Raw genomic sequence first — 10,217 nt, 5'->3', positions numbered from 1 at the left:
GATATCATTAAATCAAATTTTGATATCAATAATGAAATTTAAATTCTTGATATTGAAAATTGTATTTATGAAGGAATTAAAGATCTTTAATTGAAATTGTGACTAGTCAGAATTAAAGTGGAGATATCTCGAATCTGAGTTACAACTAGTCATAATTTAAATAGAGATGTCTGGAATTCACGTTTTAGATAGTCAAAACTGAATTATAGATATCTATAATTGGAGTTCCATATTACTTAATGGCAAAATCTTACTAGTCGAATTAGAGATATCTTAAATCAGCATTTTGATTAGTCATACATGAATTACAGATATTTGTAATGTGAATCCAGACAGGTTATTAGAGCTTGCCATAACCATCTTATTATGGAGATATCTTCCATTATCAATCTGACTACTGGAAATACATTCATAGATATCTTCAATTATCATTTTGACTTGATATGACTAATCTCTGATAACAAATGAACATTTGTGTGCACATTATCAGAATTTGCTATGCCAGCCATGACGAATAAAATTCCCTTGTTCATATTGTGCTTATAGTGCTATATTATCTTGTCATCATCAGCTTCAACCAAATCAAAAGCTTTAGCTATTATTTGCCGAATTATTTGCTGAAATCTGATTTATTGGGCATCGGACTGGGTGATAATGGGAGGATTACGATGGCTAAAATCCGCTTGAGGGGAATCTACTCTCTGGATGACATTTTTGGGGAGTTTTACAACCCCAATTCCAAAAAAGTTGGGACAGTAAATTAAATGCAAATAAAAACATAAAGCAGTAATTTGGAAATTTTCTTTGACTTGTATTCAAACAAAAACAGTATAAATTAAGACAAGGTATTTCATGTTTTACCTAATTAACTTCATTGTTTTTTGAAGATATACCTTTATTATGAAATTTATGCCTGCTTTTTTTTGTCCCAACTTTTTTGGAATTGGGGTTGTAAGTTCATTTCAAGAGTTTTTTGGCCAGTTGAATTTGCAGCAGTCTAAATGTTTTATTTTATTTTGAACTAAGAGCAGCCATGAAAACGTTGGAGGTGTGGAGGGCAGGGGTTAAATTGGTTAAATTATTTATTTATTTACCAAAGGTGGGTGGACGCTGTCCACCCGCGTCCACCCACCTTTGGTAAATAAATAAATAATTTTGACCGGCAGTTTTACAAATAACTATGACAATCCAGTCAATTTAGGCTCCAGTCCATGTGTTCCCTCTAGCCAGCTACTCGCTCAACCAATCAAAAATCCGAAGAAAAAAAAACGCAGGAGGAACAGTCGTTTATATAGACAGCACAGAAAGAAAAATATCGTTGATTGTCTTGATTGATTGGAAGCGAACGCGGTAGGTAGTTTCATTAACATGTAATTTCATCTATTCAACATTTTAAAGAGAGGTGAATAAACAGCCCCCACGAACGCCGGCTATTATTAACGGCAACGTTGATTGCTTAAGCAAAATCGGCAGTTCCCAGATACATAACGTTTTTCAGCGGCGACTGGTGAGCTGAAAATTGGTGGGGCGCAAAACTTTATTTTAAACTAATCATTGATCTCAACCTGTTTTCATTAGTAATTTTCCTTTTATAATCAAGTGTGCCAATGATCCGATTAATCAAATGACAAATAGCCTAACACACAGCGTCTTCATACCGTGTTAGGGGGATTAAATCATAAATTCAATTTATCCGTTAAAAATCCGTTTTAATCACCAAGTAGTCTACACTTAACAAACAAGATACACCAGTCTGTTATCTACTGTTAGCTCTCAGAGTAACCAGCAAAAACAGAACCTGCACTTCAATTGTGTTTACGATCTAGCCTACGCCTTGCAGATATTTGCTATGAATACTAGCGCGGAGAAAGAAGTGTATCCGCAAATAATGTTGATTTAAAATGTGCACAATTTCGTACTGCAAATTAAATTAAATGTAGGCTATATAGTCTAGGCTACTCGCTAAAACTGCCCATTTGGGGAGAGCTGGCTATATATGATAGTATTGAGTAGCCTATTTTGTGGATTAATTGTATTGATACTCAAGGAAAATCAGGGGAAGATTCTGCCACTGCTTAACAATTAAAACTGATTTTTCTAAATCGCATTTATCATTTAATCTCCCTAACACAATGCGAAGAAGCTGTGTCCCTTTCCATTTGATTAGTCAGATGTTTGCATGCTTGTTAATCACTGAACATTAATCAAAACAGTTTGAGATCAATGATTAGTTTAAAGGAAAGTTTTGCGCCTCACCAGTTTAAGAAAGATGGATAAAGGAGGAAAAAGTGAGCACAAGAGGAGGATGATCGATTATTTTCGTGGGTAAAAAAAATTCTCAGCATTAGTGACACTCAATAAACTTGAAATATATTATGTAACAGCTTGCATCAATAGTATACATTCTTTTTAAAACATTGTTTTCCTTAATTACAATTATGTGCACTCACCAGACATGTCACCCTTTGAGCATGTTTTGGATGCTCTGGACCGGCGCATATGACAGCATGTTCCAGTTCCCACCGATATCCAATAACATCGTGCAGCTAATGAAGAGGAGTGGGACTATATTCCATAGACTACAATCAACAATTTGATCAATTCAATACGAAGGAGATGTGTTGCGTTGCATGAGGCAAATGGTGGTCACACAAGATACTGATCGGTATTCTGTTCATTTCATGGTATCTTCTTTTTTGGGAATCTGTGACTAACAAATGCATATCTGTATCCCCAATCACATGAAATCAATAGATAAGTGCTTAATGAATCTCAATCAGTTGACTGATTTACGTTTATTACCTTTGAACTCAATAAAATCTTCGAATTTGATAAATGTTGCATTTGTATTTTTGTATAGTATAATTCAGTTGTTGTTGAGATTTAGTTAGTTGGACTAGTTTTGATCATTGTACATAGCTTTTCCTATTGTAACGTTAGTCACTACTAATTGCAGTAGTGTCCAATTTTAGTAAGACTGCTACTGCAGTTCAATGTTCAAACTGAAACCATTCAGCTAGCTGACGTCAGTCTACTTTTCATGGTCATGGATCATAATTTAGATGGTGTGGTTCCCCACCAGGGGAGTAAATAAGATAGAAGATGTCAGGGAATGCTACAGTCTTATCATTTGTTGGTCTACTTTGTAACCACACAAGGATAGCACACCAGTCCTATTCGGGTTATTTAGCCAAAATACCTTTGTTGTTCTGTAGGAAACAGTGATTCAAAGTAATTTGCTGACATAAAAATGAAATAGCAATTACAGCTAGCTTGATCTACACTGTAAAAAATAGTGACAGACATAGGATTCCCTCGCTGGCTCTGCCTACGACCAAATTGACCCCTACGTGCTGGTTCTGTTGCCCCCTCCTTCCTCCCCCCTGCCCTCTGTGCTTTCTCTCTTGACCCAAAATTGCATCTTTTAAAATAGTGAAGGGGGCGGAGACAGGCCAAAACTTATGGAGGAATAAAAGTGCTAAAATGTGTTTTTTCATAACTATTATCATTAGCATGTTAACTAGATAACGCTAGCGAGGAACATCGCTGATTAAGAACCTGTTGTTTGGTAACTAGCAGGGCAAATGCCGCTAGCCACCGCAATCATAGTTCCCGAGCAGAAGGGCTGTCTCCTTCATTACTGTCTCTTCGAATGCTGATAGAAGCTAGAAAGCTAGTTTTAACTAACTATTTAGTAAATGTCAGCCCAGTTATTTTAATCCAGCGTTTACTTAACACACTCATCCTGAATAGAAGCCAGTTAGTCTTTCTCATGTCAAGAAATGGTAGTTATTGCATGAACCTCACCCTGCAGGACTTAAAACACAATGCCTTCCACTCTTTCTGGCTGTTTGAGTCATTTGAGTCATAGGTCTCGTTCCAATGGTTTATATGTCCTCGTCTCCTCGGTCTTTGCCAAACCTGGAAATCGATCGGGGTCCTCCCACCCTTAAGGCCATGCCAACCCATTGGATGCTCCTTGGAGGAGCGAGAAGCGAGGAGCAATGGTGCTCCCAGAGGATGGTTCAGTTCAGCTTTTTTCAGAACAAGTGACGTACAAATGAACAACCTGTGATTCCACCTGTCCACGTGTGCCACGTCTGTAAGTGACGTGGCATCTAACTGACACTTGACTGAGCGAGGACATTCTACTGGCTTTAGTGATCTTGTCTCGATTCCTCTATTCTTGTATCTCATCTTTGCTTATTTCCCTGCATCCACAGGTGGGCAGAGCTAAGGGGCGAGGAAAAGCTATAAGGAAGGGATGCAAGGAGCAAAAATAAGCAGTTGGAATGGCGCCATAAATTCTGGAGAGGAATGCGTATTGGGATGCAAGGAGTAAGAACAAGCTGTTGGAATGAACTCAGAATCTGAAGAGGGTTCCATATTGGGACATGGAAAGATCATTCACAATCAGTGAATTCTCATTGTAATGCAGACTTGAAATTAGTGCTTCATGAGTTAAAACTGAGTGTGACTTCAGATCAAACACTGTGCACTATCTCGCCCGAACAGGGACTTGAACCTTGGACCCTCAGATTAAAAGTCTGATGCTCTACCGACTGAGCTATCCAGGCTCTGTTTTCTGTCCTAATTCATGGGATCAGGAGTTGGATCTATATTAGGAGATGAACAATGCCTTCATAATCTATGATATGTCCCATCGAGGAGTTGCTTATGCATGACTGAACTCCTTCTCCTCAGCAGTTGCCACTGCCAAGGCAACATACTACCACTCTAAAATACACAAATCTATTGCTAACCCCAGGCAACTGTTTTCAATTTTCTCCTCTCTCCTCAGTAAACCCTCACCTCCAACTCAGACCTCCCTTACTGCTGAAGACTTCGCAGCCTTCTTCGAAGCAAAGGTCACACTCATCCGCAGCTCCCTTGACCCTCCCGACTCCCCACCCTTCCCTCCCCCCATCCCCTCTATGACCCTCCCCACATTCTCCACCTTCTCCCCACCTCTCTCCCTGATGTCTCCCAACTCTTGCTCTCCCACCGTCCCACCACCTGTGCCCTTGATCCCCTCCCCTCTACCCTCCTCCAGCTGATCTCACCAGAGATCATCCCCTTCATCGCCCACCTGATTAACTCCTCCCTGACTTCTGGCACCTTCCCGTCATCTTTCAAAAGAGCCCACATCACCCCCATTCTGAAGAAACCAACACTGGACCCCTGCCTCACCCAGAACTACAGACCGGTATCCCTTCTTCCATTCCTATCTAAAACTCTCGAACGTGCTGCGTCTAACCAACTTTCCTCTTTTCTTTCTAAGCATAACCTCCAAGACCCTCAGCAGTCTGGTTTCAGACCCGGTCACTCGACGGAGACTGCCCTGCTCTCCGTCACTGAGTCTCTCCACGCAGCATCCCGTTCATCTGTCCTAATTCTTCTTGACCTCTCAGCTGCCTTCGACACCGTTGACCATCCTACACTTCTGTCTTCCCTGACAGAATTGGGAATTTGCGGACCAGCCCTCAACTGGATTGCGTCCTATCTCTCCGGCCGCTCCTTCCAGGTTGCCTGGGCCGGTGCAGTATCAGCTCCTCGTCCCCTCACAACTGGGGTCCCTCAGGGCTCTGTCCTTGGTCCCCTCCTCTTTTCTCTGTATACTAGGTCCCTTGGCCCTGTTATTGCCGCCCATGGCATGTCATATCATCTCTATGCAGATGATATTCAACTTTTCTACTCTTTCTCTCCCACAGACACTCAGGTCTCCGATCGCATATCCGCCTGCCTGAGTGACATCCAGAGCTGGATGACCAAACACCAGCTCAAGCTCAACACAAGCAAAACGGAACTTCTCCATATTCCTTCTCTTACCTCTCCCACTTCTCATCTGCCCATTTCTTTAGGAGACACTCCCCTACACCCTTCGCAGAGTGCCCGAAATCTTGGAGTTGTGCTGGACAACAGGCTGTCACTCTCTGAGAATATCGCGGCAACCACCCGGTCGTGCAGGTTCATCCTGTACAATATCCGCAGAATAAGACCACTCCTCACCAATTATTCCACACAGCTCCTGGTCCAGGCCATGATACTGTCACGTCTGGACTACTGCAACTCCCTCCTGGCTGGCCTCCCAGCATCAGCCACCAGACCCCTTCAGCTCATCCAGAATGCAGCAGCACGTCTGGTTTACAACCTCCCTCGTGACTCCCACGTCACTCCCCTCCTCATCTCCCTCCACTGGCTACCAGTGCAAGCTCGCATCCGGTTTAAGACACTGGTGCTTGCTTTCCAAGCAGTCAAGGGTCAGCTCCTGGTTATCTGCAGAAGATGATCAGACCCTACAAGCCGGCCAGATCGCTCCGATCGGCTACTACAGGGCGGCTGATTCCTCCCCCAACACGAGCAGCAACAAGGTCTCGACTCTTTGCAGTTCTGGCCCCACGATGGTGGAACGATCTTCCAGTGGAGGTCAGAACAGCAGAGTGTCTGAGCACCTTCAAACGGAAACTCAAGACGCACCTCTTCTCTGTGTACCTCTCTCCTCTTCCCTAAACCCCCTCCCATAACTATTAAAAAAAAAAAAAAAAAAAAAAAAAAAATTTTTGGTTCAGACTATCTTGTTTCTCCTTAATGTATGCTACCATAGTAAAGGCTTTTTATCTGCATTTTGTTCAATGGACTTAAGTGGACTTGATCCTGAGTTTGGTTACACTGTTGTAAGTCGCTCTGGATAAGAGCGTCAGCTAAATGCCTATAATGTAATGTAATGTAATGTAATGTAATATGCCAATGTGGTGCACGTCACATAAAAGATCAGTAGAGATTGGCCTCGTGGCGCAACGGAAGCGCATCTGACTCCAGATCAGAAGGTTGCGTGTTCAAATCACGTCGGGGTCAACTCTTCTTTGCCGGCGGCACCCAAAAAAAAAGAGCTTCTCCTTTGTAGAACACAAACTTCTGCTACAAGTGATACATTGGAAGCTTGACCGTTTGTATAGAATGTTTGTGTAGAAAACAAAGAGCCTTCCCAATTCCATCATCCCCAATTAAGTTGGTCACGTTGCACCCATTCTGTAGAACGGAGAGGCTTTATGTGTGATGCTATCTCCCAGAACTCCCACTGTCCATCTCAGCACCCCTAAAACCTCTCAATCAGCCCAGTAACTGCATCACAGTGCTCCTGCACCCCTATTCACCAAACCAAAATAACAGTGTATTCTGTCATCAGTTGTTGTTGTAGTCAAGGTTGGTGGACGGCTTCTTGTTCTCCCTACTACTGACTTCCATATTCTTATGGAAAGAACTCGTGAGAATCAAATTCTTGTTTTTTTGTCCACAAGAGTGGTGGTTTCAGTGAAAGCACACTTTGATGAGAAAATATCTTTATCTTTCCTTGCAAGCAGTGCTGTGACGAGCTCAGAGTAGTTTCTCCTCATTGTTTCCCCTATGGTCAGTTTTTGTTTTGGAATATTTCTTTGCTGAAGTGGCAGGAGGTGCAAAAATTATCACAAGTGACATTGTGTCATCTAAGACCTCGGGACAGGTCCAGCACCACTCGCATTCCCTAATTTTTATTTGGGGCTCTACTGGTTGGCTTTCCTGAATACACTTGCAATGCCGAGGTATAATTGGATCATGTGTCCCATTCCACCCATATCTTGATGCCATATTCCTCTGTCTTAGAGGGAATGTACTGCCCGAAGGAACAACAGGCTCTGAAAGGAACCAGTCATTTGTCCACTGTGAATTTAGGCCCAGGATTCCACAGGTACAGCAAGTGATCCACCCACTTAAAACACTCATCATGAATAGAAGCCAGTTAGTCTTTCTCATGTCAAGAAATGGTAGTTATAGCATGAACCTCATCCTGCAGGACTTAAAACACAATGCCTTCCACTCTTTCTGGCTGTTTGAGTCATTTGAGTCATAGGGCTCATTCCAATGGTTTATATGTGCTCGTCTCCTTGGTCCTGGCCTGACCCTGAAATCGATCGATGTCCACCCACCTTTAAGGCCATGCCAACCCATTGAATGCTCCTTGGAGGAGCGAGAAGCGAGGAGCTATGGTGCTCCCAGAGGATGGTTCAGTGAGGGTACACCTTTGCATCCTTTGCGGAAGTCTGTTTTCAGAACAAGTGACGTACAAATGAACAACCTGTGATTCCACCTGTCCACGTGTGCCACGTCTGTAAGTGACGTGGCATCTAACTGACACTTGACTGACCAAGGACATTCTACTGGCTTTAATGATCTTGTCTCGATTCCTCTATTCTTGTACCTCATCTTTGCTTATTTCCCTGCATCCATAGGTGGGCAGAGCTAAGGGGCGAGGAAAAGCTATAAGGAAGGGTTGCAAGGAGCAAAAACAAGCAGGTGGAATGGCGCCATAAATTCTGGAGAGGAATGCGTATTGGGATGCAAGGAGTAAGAACAAGCTGCTGGAATGAACTCAGAATCTGAAGAGGGTTCCATATTGGGACATGGAAAGATCATTCACAATCAGTGAATTCTCATTGTAATGCAGACTTGAAATTAGTGCTTCATGAGTTAAAACAGAGTGTTACTTCAGATCAAACACTGTGCACTATCTCGCCCAAATAGGGACTTGAACTCTGGACCCTCAGATTAAAAGTCTGATGCTCTACCAACTGCACTCGGGCTGGGGAACAATAGTTTACTTCAGGGGGGGAGAAAAATTAAGGAAAAATTGATAACGTTTCAGAAAATATATAACTTTAAAAGATTTAATTCAATCTTCTAATGGGACTTTTGCCGTTTATTGAGGGTGTGACAGAACATTTCGGTGCCGCTGTCTATAATCAAATGTTTTTCACATTTACCGTTAGATTGAGCAAGTAGGCTACCATTCAAAGTACATTTTTATGGGTTAGTGCTGTCCGATTGTGCTAGCTACTTCACATTAACCTTGTACGGCGATCAATAAAGGCTAACAGCACAGTACCACTTAATTATTGTCACTTCTATCACCACTGTAATAAACTTTTAAAAAAAGGCGACAAACGACCTTTTCTGTGAGAAATGCATTGTCGAGCTCACACGCATACACTGCTGGCGACATTCTAAAGCTCCATTTTTCCCTTCTTAGTATCATGACAAAATAAATACATTTCTGGACGGTCGAGGAGACCACCTTCATGCTATTGTCAGGAGGTGAGCCTGACAAGCCGCCAGCTTGGTAAGAGCACCTAATTGATCATTGGGAGCACGTGTGGGTATGTGGACTAGGGCTAATTGGTTTCCTCCACTTTTCCAGGTAACGAGCTCACACAGCTGCCGCTTGTGTCCTCGGACGCAGGGAAGGGGATAAGAGAGCAGGGATTGCTGCGGTTTGGGGTCAGGCAGCCAGGAAGGAACAGACTCTGTAAACTTTTTAAACTTGGGGTTTCTTTTGGATTTGTTTTTGGATTTTCTTTTTCTTTTTTTTCCTTTAGTTATTGCGGCCGGGTTTTTTTGTTGAGGATTTTGGATTTGGTTTTTACTTTCGTTTTTCTTTTTCTTTGTTATTTTCTTTTGGGAGAAATCCCGTGGGGGGGGAATTATTTTAGGTGTGAGTGGCGCGTGCGTGGTGGCGGAACTGTGGACCTGGAACAGTGTTGGCGGCCGAGTGAGGAGAGGAACGGTGGTGGCGGCTTGGGGAAAACACAAGCGGGAGAAGGCAACCTGAAGTGGAGCGTGAGCTGGGCAGGAGGCGAGCGGGGCCGGAGCCCCAGCTGAGTGAGGGACGTGCACCAAGGAACCCCGTGAAGCGTGAGTGTGCTCTGTCCTGCCCAGTCCACAGTGGGGTAACTGGTGCTGCGCCTTCTCCTCTCCTCAGTACGGTCCCGTCCCCCTGTCCAGAGGATTCTGAAGCCTGGGAGAATGACAACTCCCGGCCGCAGTGGTTCCAGGGAGAAGGAGCAGATCCCTGCCTATTTTTCTTTGGGTTTTGTGTTTTTTTATTTTGGGACGTGGAGGAGGCCCGGCATTTCTTGGCAGGGGCCGAGTCACGTCCCACCTTTTTCATTCAGTTGGTGTGCGTGTGTGTGTGTTGACCCCCCCCTGGGGTGGCCAAGTGGGGGCCGGTCTGTGCTGCGCGGGCAGGCCCTAGAGAGAGGGTCAGAGAATGAGCACTGTGTGGAGTGAGTGTGGGGCACGGGGTAACTTACCATTGTGTGTGACGGCTTGTGGTCCGATGACGGGGAGTCCCTCTCCTGGGGCTCGGCTCGCACTGCACGGGGTCAGTCATTGGTGGGGTCACC

At 43.7% G+C, this 10,217-nt stretch overlaps 1 long non-coding RNA gene and 2 other non-coding genes across 3 annotated transcripts; 2 read left to right on the top strand and 1 right to left on the bottom strand.

The window, feature by feature from the left end:
- Positions 1-4,504: 4,504 nt before the first annotated feature.
- On the bottom strand, positions 4,505-4,577 carry trnak-uuu (transfer RNA lysine (anticodon UUU)). Its single transcript has one exon. It is a non-coding gene; the product is annotated as a tRNA-Lys (tRNA).
- Positions 4,578-4,691: 114 nt separating this feature from the next.
- On the top strand, positions 4,692-6,742 carry LOC135239760 (uncharacterized). Its single transcript, XR_010325475.1, has 2 exons — positions 4,692-5,206; positions 5,295-6,742. It is a non-coding gene; the product is annotated as an uncharacterized LOC135239760 (long non-coding RNA).
- Positions 6,743-6,783: 41 nt separating this feature from the next.
- trnaw-cca (transfer RNA tryptophan (anticodon CCA)) lies at positions 6,784-6,855 on the top strand. The gene has a single exon. It is a non-coding gene; the product is annotated as a tRNA-Trp (tRNA).
- Positions 6,856-10,217: the final 3,362 nt, after the last annotated feature.

This window comes from Anguilla rostrata, chromosome 14 (assembly GCF_018555375.3).
Source record: "Anguilla rostrata isolate EN2019 chromosome 14, ASM1855537v3, whole genome shotgun sequence".
Taxonomy (NCBI): domain Eukaryota; kingdom Metazoa; phylum Chordata; class Actinopteri; order Anguilliformes; family Anguillidae; genus Anguilla; species Anguilla rostrata.
Note: the sequence above shows the minus strand (reverse complement) of the source record. Positions and strands in the feature narration are given on the sequence as shown.